General features: G+C 35.5%; 1 pseudogene; it reads right to left on the reverse strand.

Moving 5' to 3' along the window:
- Nucleotides 1-9,793: 9,793 nt before the first annotated feature.
- On the reverse strand, nucleotides 9,794-11,494 carry LOC149877060 (uncharacterized; annotated as a pseudogene).
- Between the last annotated feature and the right edge of the window lie 1,143 nt (nucleotides 11,495-12,637).

Raw genomic sequence — 12,637 nt, forward strand, 5'->3', positions numbered from 1 at the left:
CAAAGCGTCCCTTTAGACATTCATTAAGTTCTTCTTTTTGTTTAACAGCTTCTTCAATCACTAATAATCTCTCTCCAGAGAAACAAAGCTAATTGAATACTTTCAGTTTTTTTAATGCAAAATTAATTGAATATTTACAGTTTTTCTGTTTGTGGAGCAGCTCTTTGGTGCTTGGTGGTGGCACGCCTAGCTTTCTACTAAAAACATGTAGCACAGTGCCAGACAATTTAAGTCGGGAGTTGGAGGATCATGAAGTTATCTAGTTAAAGGGAAGGTAGAAGAGAGCGCAAGGGAGGTTATTTATGATTCTCAGTGATAAGCAGCAAAATATCCTATTGCTTACCCCTGTTTTAAAGGCCTTAAAATAATATGTCAAACTCCTTGTCCTCCAGTTGTTGCAAACTACAATTCCCATTGTGTCAGCTTTTAGAGCATCCTGGGATTTGTAGTTTTGTAACAACTGGAGGGCTAGAGTTTGATACTTGTGCTATAGACTGACTGAACATAAAATATTTTAATGAATAACATCTATAAAGTCCTTATGAAAATTATGAAACTTTGAAAGATTTTTTTTAAACCGGAGTCGGAGTTGGTACAATTTTTCCGACTCCGACTCCACAGCCCTGCTTTCGAGAATTTTGTATTCATGTTGAAAAAGAGATTTCCTAAAGACTTGCAAGCGGTTATAATCTAGCCATCCCGGTCTTAGCAGCAAATTTAAAAGTAAAGTTATTTTTCCGCATCCGGACTTTCCAACAATGATTCCTCGTATACTTCTTGGCAAAAGCGCGTTGTTGTTTCTTTTGCTTTTACCGATATTCCATGACAAATCAATGACTTCCATTTTATTTTATATGAAAAGATTTTATTTTAGAAAATTTAATTTTCCTGAGATTCGCAATTGAATTTAAAAAAAATTTTTATATATGTTAAATGTACTGCGTTAAATGCAAAAGAGAAACGGAGACGATTTACTTGAAAAACGAATTGTCTAAAAACAACAGAAAAATGTTGAAAGGGACTTGCGATGTTTGCGGAACGACAAAATGCAAGTTTGTTCCATCGACAACGAAAGAAGGAGACTTGGTGGAATCGATTAATAAACTGTCAAGTAAAATCAAGCTTCCGTGGGCAAAGTTTCCAGGAGAATTGCACATTCCAGGAATGAACTTTGCAGGGCCGGGCACAAATTTGGATAAGAGACTGACTTCAACTGATATGTATCAAGAATGGAGTAAGCCAGTGGACAGAGTGGACAATGCAGCGTATAACCACGATTTGGCTAATAAGTATTTTAACGACAGGCAAAACAGAAATGTAGCAGATCAGATGGTGCTTAAAGAAATGAATTCCATACCCAATCCCACTCAAAAAGAAATCAACGAAAGAAAACTCATTACACCGGTGATTAAAGCCAAAGCTAAATTTGGATTGGGTGTCGGTAAAAAAAAGGAAATTCCCGAGAGTCGTCTGAAATGGACAGATCAGCTTGCAGAGGAGCTTCATAAACCGGTAATTCACCATTTCAAAAGAAGAAGGGTGATTGTGAACGACATTGATGAAATATGGGCTGCAGATTTGGTCGACATGCAATCGTTTTCAAAATTCAACAACGGAGTAAAATATTTGCTCATGGTGATTGATGTGTTTTCAAAGTATGGGTGGATTGTTCCATTAAAAAGCAAAACGGGTCTTGATGTGTCTGAAGCGTTGAAAAAAATATTTGAAAAAAGAAAGTGTTCCAAATTGTGAGTAGACAAAGGAAAAGAATTTTACAACAAACATGTGAAAGCGCTGGGAGTGCAATTGTATTCCACTGAAAACGAGGAAAAAAGCTGTGTCGTAGAGCGATGGAACAGAACGATGAAAGAGAAAATGTTTAAATATTTTTCAGCCAACAACACCAATAAATACATTGACGTTTTAGATGAAATGGTGAAAAACTACAACAATAAAAATCACTCTTCCATAAAAATGACTCCAGTTGAAGCTAGCGAAGAAAAGAATAAGGTTTGGATGAATCTGTATGGAAAGAAGCAAACAGAAAGACAAGAACAAAAATTTTCAATGGGTGACAAAGTGCGGATTACAAAAAAGAAGTCTAATTTTGAAAAAGGGTATACTCCGAGATGGACTGAAGAGGTTTTTACGGTGTCGCAAATTCAGTATACAAATCCTCCTACGTATAAAATCGCTGACGCAAACGGAGAAGAAATTCAAGGCACTTTTTACAAGCATTTTAAATGCAAAAGACGCATCAAGATATATTCCGAACTGAAAAAATCAATCGCAAAAGAAAGAGCAAGTCGTTAGTTAAATGGCAAGGGTATCCAGATTCGTTTAACTCGTGGGTGGATAATAAATAATTAATCAGTTTGCTTTCGAGTGATATAAATCATTTTCTTTCCCATTAAAAATGAGTAAGATGATGGTTTTGTTTGAGCCTTTTATAAATGAGTACTTTAAGACGGAAGATTTCGAAGAGGGGTATTCTTATACGCCTTATGAGGAGAGATATCATTACAAGATTTACAGTTTTGAAAATGATTTGGATTTCATCATTATTCATCGAAAGGATGAATTTGAATTGAAAATAACGTGCAGAAGGATTCATTTTGAAAAAAGCGGCATTGTGAAGGAGGAGTATGCTCGCAAAAAAATAAATAAAGTCAAAAAGCAGAATAAAGTATATGAAGAATTTTCCACGGATTAAAAAAGGATTTAAAAAATTTTCTATTCTTTTAAAAAAGATGAATTTTGTGACGATTGAAAATTTTGACGAGAGTAAATTATCGGTTAGAGAGATTTAAGCAGCCACAAAGCCAATTCAGTATCAAAAGATTCCGTTGTATTATGAGTATGAGACTGGAAAGGGTCCTTTTGTTTTAAGAACTCCCGTTTTTTTTTCGCTGGGTGTAATTGAAAGCCGCAGTTTAGAAACGAAAGAGCTGACGGGATATTCCATGTCTTTTATTGCTTTTGACGATAAAAAGGGTATGACAGCAGAAGAGGAAAAGTTTATCGAGGTGACTGAAAAAATATCAAAATTTCTTCGCGAGCAAGTCATCAAAATGACGCCTTTGTTGAAAAAAGGAGGAAGAACAAGAAAAATAAGCACTGAAGACTTGTCTATTTTCAAGCACAAAGGATCAGGCTCTCCTATTTTTTTCGGAAAGTTCTTTACAAAAGAAAAGAACATCACTTCTTTGTTTTACAAAAAGGGATCAAAAGGGGATAAAAAGATCTTAAAAACAAATCCTTTGGAATACGTTTGTCAAAGGTGTTTTGCCATTGCCTCTTTGAGGATTGAAGGTGTTTTTATCGGTTCGCAGATCGAGTTCATTCAAGTCAAGCTTCCAGAAGTGGCGATCACTAAAAATGCGCCTTCTTTTCAAAGCATAATGGACGATTTGGATTTGGGACAAGTAGAATCTGATGAGGACTTGAGATCTTGTAAAATGATAGATCTTGTAAAATGATAGATCTTTTAAAATGATAGATCGTGTAAAATGATAGATCTTGTAAAATGATAGATCTTGTAAAATGATAGATCTTGTAAAATGATAGATCTTGTAAATTTTTCAAATTTTTAAAATTTTTAATCAAATTTAAAAATGATCGAAGGAATTGAATTGCCAAACAAGGCTTTGACGAATTTTCAATTGATAAAAGCTGTAAAAAAGCTAAAAATAAGAAACTTTCGGGGTATTTTTGTCAGAGACGAATTGCCTAAAAAACTGAGAAGAAAAGAATGTGGAATTGTCAATATGGGGGATTCGAGCACAAACGGATTTCATTGGGTGTGCTGTTATAAAGACAACGATAAAAAATACAGTTTCGATTCTTATGCTCAACCCCCTCTTGTCGAGCTCGTAAAGTATTTGAAAAGCCCCGTCCTTTACAACAGCGAAAGGGTGCAGTTTGGCGATACTTCTTATTGCGGTCACATGTGTCTTTACGTTTTAAAAAAATTGGATGAAGAAAACGACTTTCAAGACGTTGCTTGTGGTGATGTAAGAGAAAAAATAAAAATCTGGCTCTTATAAAAAATGATTGACAAATTTGGTAGAACAGAATTGGGGCAGTATTTATACAATCTCTATTCGACCACTGCATCAAGTGAGCTGTATGTCAGAACAGATCGAAATAGCACCATTACTGCAAACATTGATTTTAACTCTCAAAAAATCATTAATCTGGAAAAGTCAACCACTTCTCACAACGCCGCCACAAAATATTATGTGGACACGCATCCGTCGGGAAGAACTGGCACGGTGATTCGAGGTGCGGACTTGGACTTAAATTTTTACAAAGCGATCAATTTGAACGAACCGACAAATCTTCATGATACTGCTACAAAAAATTACGTCGACGTCAGCTCGAGCATACGCATTAAAACAGACGGGTCGAGCACAATCACGGGAGATTTGGATTTAAATTCTCACAAATTGCTCAACGTCTCTGATCCGACCAGTTTAAAAGACGTAGCAACAAAAAAGTATGTGGACACTAAAGTGGCTTACGCCAATATCTTTTACACAGACATTAATATGACATCGCACAAATTGACCAATCTGGCTGAGCCCACTTCAGCCTCAGATTCAGCCACGAAAAATTATGTGGACATGCATTCGTCTCGAGGAACTGGCACGGTGATTGGAGCTGCAGACTTGGATTTAAATTCTCATAAATTGATTAACGTGCTTGATCCTTCAAACTTGCAAGACGCTGCGACGAAAAGTTATGTGGACGTTTTGTCACAAAAATCCAACTTTTTAGAACTTATTCCAAATTCAAGCTTTTCATCCTTGGGGTTAAAGTCGCAAACTGTGGCAGGATCAACCACCGTACCAGTCTTCAGCTATGTAGACGGTCCTGGAGTTCTGAGAAGATTATGGTTGGCTTTGAATGGATCCGGATCAAACGTCTCTGGAAATACTTTTATTAGAATATTTGCAGATGGAGAGATTAGAGTGGGAAATTATTCAACGACTGTAGAAGGTATTGGCGTGGACACCACTGCCCTTGCTTGCGACTTGCTCTTTTCCCTTCTCGGCGGACCGTTTTACGCCAACTCTTTGCAAGGGTGCAACGTTTTCAACACCACTTCCTTGGGAGGATGTTTTACCGTCGACTTACCGTTTACAAAAAACTTAACCATCCAATTGGTCAATAACAATGCTGCGGCAATCACCTACTGGATTCAACCTTTCATTTCCACATTCACCTCCATCCCTCCTCTTCTTTCCTCTGTTAAATTGTACGCGAGGACTTTCAGATATATAAACACAACTTACGAGGACGTTCAGATATATAAACACAACTTACAGAAATGGCTATGTTTTGCTGAAAATCACAGGAAAAGGAAATGGCGTTTTTTTGAAATATATCAGGATTTACATTATTGGGGCCTCTGGAAACTGGTGGGAGTCTAGAGTCAGGATGTACGACGGAAATTTGCCTCCAGGCAACTGCACCGTCCTCAGTCCATGGACTCCTTACAATGCAAACAATTACAACACTTTCCCTGGGTATGATGGAGGCAGCAAATGCATCTTTTCCTCGTCTGGACTGGATGATTTTTACTTGTCTTCGTGGAATGGATCAAACTTAACCTCTTTTAACAACAAATCGACTGGATTACTCTACCAATCCACCACCGCCATCAGCTCCACCACCACCATTTTGTTTTACAGAAATTTTGCAGAGGCGAACTCCATGCCCAGTGTTTCCACCGGCAGAAGGTTCGTCGTCACGCTCAACTCTGGTGATGCACAATCAGGTCAATCCGGAAGCTATATAATTCTACTCGGACAAGCGTACTATTACGCATAACATAAGTGGTCTAGCTGAAGCATGAAAAATATTCAGCAAAATTGCATAAATAAATTTCATCACAAATAAAATGCCGTCTCCCATTCGCGAAACTTTTAGCATTGAAGAGTTTGATCCGGAAATTCAGCGAAATGTCATTCGCGTCTTCCTGACAAAAGAAGGTAAAATTTTGCGGCAGCTGAGAACTAGAGAAAGATTATTATATAAATCGATTCTTGAAAATAAAAAAGAAGACGAAGAAAGAAGAGAAAGATTGAAAATAAAAATATTTTCTTGTTAAAAAGATGAGTTTGAGAAGAATAGTTAATTGCGATAAAAAGAAGACTAAATCGACCCTGTATTATGACGGAAATTTAGATCACCCTCCTCGAAAAGCGCGTTCTAAATACGAAATATTTGCTGAAAGCGACATTAAACTAAATCGACTCGCTCATAAGAAAATTACTTTTATGTTTGGATTTAAACTTGATGAGGGAATAGCCTTGGTGAATTTGAGGGAGAGCATAAAGTCAAAACTGAATTATTTCAATCACAGTCTGACCCTTTTATAATTGGTGTATAATGTCGTCATGGAAATTACCAACAACAGCAATTCAGACGTGATGATTAAAAAAGGAGAAAGTTTATGCATTGTGAATTTCTTTTTAATTCGCTTGCGAAAAAATAAATTTTTATTTTTCCTTAATAAAATGGAGTATAATAGTTATAAAGAAATATATCCAACTCTTCCAATAGCCCCAGCAGATGAAGGACACGTTTACCGTCTTCAAAAAATAAGCGAGATCCAAAAATAAATGGAGCACGAAAAAGCAAAGAGAATGACTCTAAGCAAAAAGTACCATCGCGCTTTTAGAATCATTTCGAATGTGGACAATTCAATGCAAGCCTTGTGCATTGCTTTGGGGACTACAGGAATTGGAGTTTTAGCCACCATTATTGCCAGTCCGATAGCGATTACGTTTGAGGGTGTTGCCATTGGAGTGGGATTTTTATTGATTGTAGGAGGTCAAGTGAACAAAAAGCTGGGATTGAAAGCGGAGAAGCATGAAAAATTGAAAGCTCTTGCAGATTCCAAATTGAATACCACCAGCAACCTCATTTCAAAATCGCTGATGGATGGAAAAAAAGCGATTCAAGAGTACGAATTGATTCTTGGCGAGCTTCAAAAATTTAAGACCATGACGGAGGAGATACGAACAAAGACCATAAGCAACATGGATGAACTGACCAAAGAGTCGTTGATCCAAAAAGGAAGAGAGGACGCGATAAATACATTTAACAATTTATTCAAAAATAATTTCCAGCGTATTTTAAAAACCATGTCTTTTTTTAAAATACAAGACCCGAACAAAAGGGATGAAATTGTGAAAGAAATTAATGATAGAAGAAAGAGAATTTATCAGAACAGCATCAATGACAATATTTCAGATGTCAATTTTCAGACTGATTTGAGCAAACTGTGCTAGCCGCTCATCGAAAGCAACGAAAAAATGTACAAGCCGCTCATCGAAAGCAATGAAAAGCTGATAAAAAGAATAGAGGACAAAGTTGCAACCAAAAATGAAAATAAAGAGTCAACGAAAATGAAAGAACTGATTGATGAATCGTATGAAGAATCTATGCATATGGGTGAAATGTCACGCTACTTTTTAGCCAAGCAAAGTGATAGAAATAACGGAAAAGAAATTATAAAAACAAATTCGAATTGAGCAAAAACGATGGAGAATATTACGTTGGAAAAATGGGTGTTTTGTTTGATGAAAATGACATGATTGTTGGAGGCCTTATGACCAATCCGAACATTTCAAAGAGTGATGTCAACGTGACGCAGGAGGATGTGAATAACTACTCAAAAATTTTAATTAATAGTAGAGCTGTAAAAGCAGATGGAAGATCAAACAAACCGAGAGCTGCAAAGGTTGAAAGATATAATCAACTTATCATTGATATTGAAAACAATCTTAAATCCCGTAAAAGCAAAGGCTCAGGAGTCACCATTCTTCTTCCCAGCGATCCGAATGCGCTCGTGGAAAGGCTTGAATTGAGCGTGGCGGCTTGTAGTGCGGGAAATACGGGGTCGAGAAACGAGGCTGTGAGCATTTGCGATGAGCTGTTGAGACAAAATGCGATTAAAAAAGACCAGTATAAATCGTTGATGAGGTGCATCGATGGATTCGCAATCTAATTTGAAAAAAATTTTTTGCTTATTAAAAAATGATCATTTACAGAAACAGATGTTAAGAAACACGTTGTTGGAAGAAGCGGAATAATCGACACGTTGAGGAATTTTTTAAAAAAAGCTGCCGCGTCGAGCGCCTCAAAAGAAGCATCCACTTTAGCTAACAAAATTGCAAAAAGCGAGCTTGGAAGAGAAGCGATTATGGCGATGAAATCTGCAGGAAAAGAGTTGGCGTCTACCGCCATCTCCACCGCTAAAGACGTGGCTATTGACAAGGGTAAAAAGACCATTGAAAAATTGTATGCCAAGACTGGAACGCCAAATCCGAAAGTTCTTACTCAGAAGAGCAAAGATCTTACCCAAAAGAGCAAAGACATTATTTCTGGAATGGTGACACCAACAGCTCCAGCACACAGCAGTGACTATTCCTCTCTTGGAGGTTCTTTGCGTCCAAAAAAGTTGTCGAAAAAGAATGCGATTAGAATACAAAACCTTGTAAAAATAGGAACTGGTGTGAAAATAATCTGAAAAATTTCAGAGTCCTAAAAAATTTTTTTCTTTTATATAGAAAAATGGCAAATTCCGATGTTTTAAATATTACAGAAGGAATCATTGTTGATGAAGAAATTGAGAGATTTGAATTTCACGAATACGAGCAAGTCAGTAACAATTTAAATACTGCTGGGGAAATAAGAATCAGCATTGAGCAGCAAGACTTATTCACGCTTCCATCTGAGGCGTACCTTTTGGTCGAAGGAAGACTGACAAAAGCGGACGGAACTTCCTATGCGGATACGGATGTGGTTGCTCTTGCAAACAACGGCATTATGCACCTGTTCAGCCAGATTTCTTATCAATTTTATTAAAGTATCAGAAGGAATGAATCAGCTGTGGCAAAGAGACACCAACGCAAATGCCAATCTTGCCACCATCAGCGGATTTAGTCAAAAGTAAGATTACATCAATAAGCAGCCTGCAACTAAAGGAACATTTTCATTCTGCATTCCGTTGAAGCACATTTTCGGATTTTGCGAAGATTACGAAAAAGTTCTTTACGGGATTAAGAGAAACTTTCTGTAAGAATCAGGCAAGGCTCAATAGTGACCCTCTTCAAAATCACTAATTTTTTAATATGTTGTTGCTATTCATACTGGAAGCTCAGTTCCAAAATTTTTTTTTAAATATTCATTGGTTCTCTAGATATTGGATTTCAAAGTTTGAGTAAATTTATAGAAATATTGACTAAATGGTGCGGTAAGCATTTTTAAACTTAAAAAATGTACAAAAAAATTACTTTAAATTAGAAATTGCACTTGATTAATGATTATTGGCTAGTTTAGACTTAAAAATTGTAAATTAGATAAAACAAAGACTTTGGCCTGTCTAAATATCATGCATCAAAAGTACGCCAAAATTTATTTTTAGTCTTTTTGAATCTTCGTTTTCATCTAAAGCCGCAAGAATCCCATAACTTTTTTTTTTAATTATAAATCTTCAACTAGTTAGTTACCTTAAAATATAAAAAAAACTATGGGCAAGTAAAGGCTTAATCGCAAAATCCAACTCAAAAATGAAAGTTTAGTCATTTCGCGCATTTTTCGTGACCACATAATGGCTAAAGCCCTGGGTTTACAAGAAATAGTATAAGAGAAACGTGAACATTGTTCTTTTAATGATCAGATAGAAAAATAACAGTTGTGGGGTATGCGCATATTTGATAGTTATTCAAAAAAGCATACATGTTGTTTTACAGTTAACTTCTTAACTTATTTTTTAATCTCATTTGTTCATTAGTTTGTTAGCTTCTTCAAAGTCATTTGTTGCTAAGAAGTAATCGCCAGCTTGATTGATTGGAGTCGGGGGACTTATTTTACGTAAGATGCTGTCATCTTTCTGGTTAGGCCATCGATAACAATTTTTTCCAAAAGATACACATTTCATGCAGTCAACTACAGTACCGTCTTCAGTTATCTGAAAATATTAAAACAAATTTTAAAAAATTTATGAATAACATAATGAAACATAATACTTCTATAATAAATAATGATTTAAATTTTAATATTGTTATCAATGCTATTAGCTTTTAACTTTTTAGTTTTTTCGTTTACCTCTGCAATAACTCCTGGATACCATTGATTTTTGTGAACAATTGCCACCCAATCATCTTTCTTCCATATAACAGAAAGTTCAGTTGCAAGTTTATGTATTTCTTCTTGATATTTCTCGGCTTCTTCATCTTCAAATTCATTGTTATCATTTTCTTCAATAGTCGGTGCAGGTAATTTTTCAATTTTTAGATTACTCCATCTAGAAAACAAAGATCTTATTTGTTGGCTTGAAACGAACTCATCCGCGGTTAGATATTTTCTTATCAGTGTATTAAGTGCTTCTGGTGATATCTTCTTTCCTGTATTTTCTCCATTTATGAAGTTTTCATAAAGTAGTTTTTTCTGCTTTATGGAAAAACGAAACGTCTTTCTTGTTGGTAATGCCCAACCTAACTTTTTTAACTTTTGAGAGTATATATTGTTTATTGGGGTAGGTGTGATTTTAATCGATGCGGTTATACAATTTGAATGAACTTCCGACGTTGCTTTCATCTTTTCAGTGTAAGTCTTTTTTACTTTCTCTAAAGAAGAAATTTCTTCAGATCTTTTGTGCTGCCCTATCAACACATGTCCCTCTAACTCGATAATTGTTTCAAAATATTCCATACAACCTGTCTCCTGGCAAAAATGTAATATATTCAAACCATAATTTCTTTTCTTATTTTTTTCCCTGAGTTTTTCGCTGAAAGTTTCCTTCAGTATTTGTGAATGGAACAATCAATTCAATTGATGTTTCAACTGAAAGGTTGTTGTATAGCACTTTCACTCCTTCTCCAATTTCATAGTATCGCCACAAAGTCATGTTGTCTTCTTGAAACTCATAGGAGTGGTAGTTGCTTATATTTGGAATTTTAGGACCAGTTAAAGTAACATTCTCAATTTTTGCAATGCTAACCATAGCGTTTTTGATGCCATATCCGTATTTCACTGCTTTTGCAACATCTTCTGCTGTTACTATGTCAATGCCAGCATCTACATAACTTCTCAATATTGTTTTAGCGGATGCACTTTCTCTATCGCATTGGTCTTTTCCACAGCAAGGCTCATTAAAGTCGTACCATAGAAGTTTAAAATTCTTCATTTTGCAGAGCTTGTACATAGATTCGACTGAATAATTAGCATGATAACAGTTAGCATTATCTGACTTCGCAAAAATATTTACTGTTTCTGGCTCTTCTAGGCGAAACTGATTTAGAACTGATTCAGCAATAGAGATAACAGAGGAAACACCTTTATCGAATAGATACACAATTGTTAGGCAAACGTGTTTTTTGAGAATGTCTTTTTTTTTTGTAAAAAAAACATCTAACTGCATACTGATGCCTTTCTTTCCAAAGTAGTCCTTCTGGCTCTCTAGAAATTTCACGGGCATTATTTTTTGTGAATAGTCTTTCAACTAAAATGCTGATTTTTCATCTAGTTGTTTAAATGCAACATTTGTTTTTTTTTTTGCTGCGCATCTCTTAGTAAGTGCATCATATACTCTGTGATGCTGCTTATTAAAACTTTAATATCATATAATACATCATCACCAACATTATTTTCATTTCCTATTTGGTTGACTTCATCTAAAACTTCAAATAATTCATTGCATTCATAGAATACAGAATCATTCAAAATGCTACATGATTTCAATTTAATGTTTTCGGGATCAGAAAGGGCAAATCTAGTTGAATGTTTAGCAATTTAATTTTCCAAATCGCTGCAAAGAAGCTTATATTTAGTTTTTAAATTCCTTTTTGATCTTTCGAGTTTCTCAACAATTGATTTTTTATTGAACATAGTTGCGAATTGTTCAAGTGTAGCAAATGCGTTCATCCCAGCAGCAGCCGTGTCATTTAAACCAGCGAGACATTTTCTATGAGAAGGTTCAATTGCATTTAGTATTCGCAATAAACTTGATTCGGACAGAGGTTCGTATCCAATTTCTTTGCAGCTTTCGCAATATAAAGCAATGGTATACCATAACAGTAAAAAACAGTCATCTATGACTGTTTTTTACTGTTAAAATGGCACGGGCTACAGTTTCAATATCACCACTGACACACTTTATTTTGGAAATAACATGAGAAACGTGTTGTAATAATCCACTTGAGAAGAGAAAATCTAAAAAATGCTCACATTTTTGAATTGAAAGTCTACTTCTTGTAAGTAAACTTTTTTTGGGTTGTACAAACCCATTTTGCAAGGATTTCCTTTTTCTGGCAAGTTCTATTTTATATTTTGTGCATGTAAATGTGTCGCATAAAAATTGCTTTGTGTATTTATTATAATCAATAAATGCCAAAATTACCAGTTGACTTGTTGCGTCACTGTTGTTATACATTTCCAAGAGTTTTTCAATTTCCTCCGGAATCTGGAAAAAATTGTTATCGATGGCCTAACCAGAAAGATAGCATTGTATATTCTGATGACAACATCTTATGTAAAATAAGTCCCCCGACTCCAATCAATCAAGCTGGCGATTACTTCTTAGCAACAAATGACTTTGAAGAAGCTAACAAACTAATGAACA

Source organism: Hydra viridissima, unplaced genomic scaffold (genome assembly GCF_058129835.1).
Source record: "Hydra viridissima isolate aposymbiotic clone 2 unplaced genomic scaffold, HvirCarnegie_v1 scaffold_17, whole genome shotgun sequence".
Taxonomy (NCBI): domain Eukaryota; kingdom Metazoa; phylum Cnidaria; class Hydrozoa; order Anthoathecata; family Hydridae; genus Hydra; species Hydra viridissima.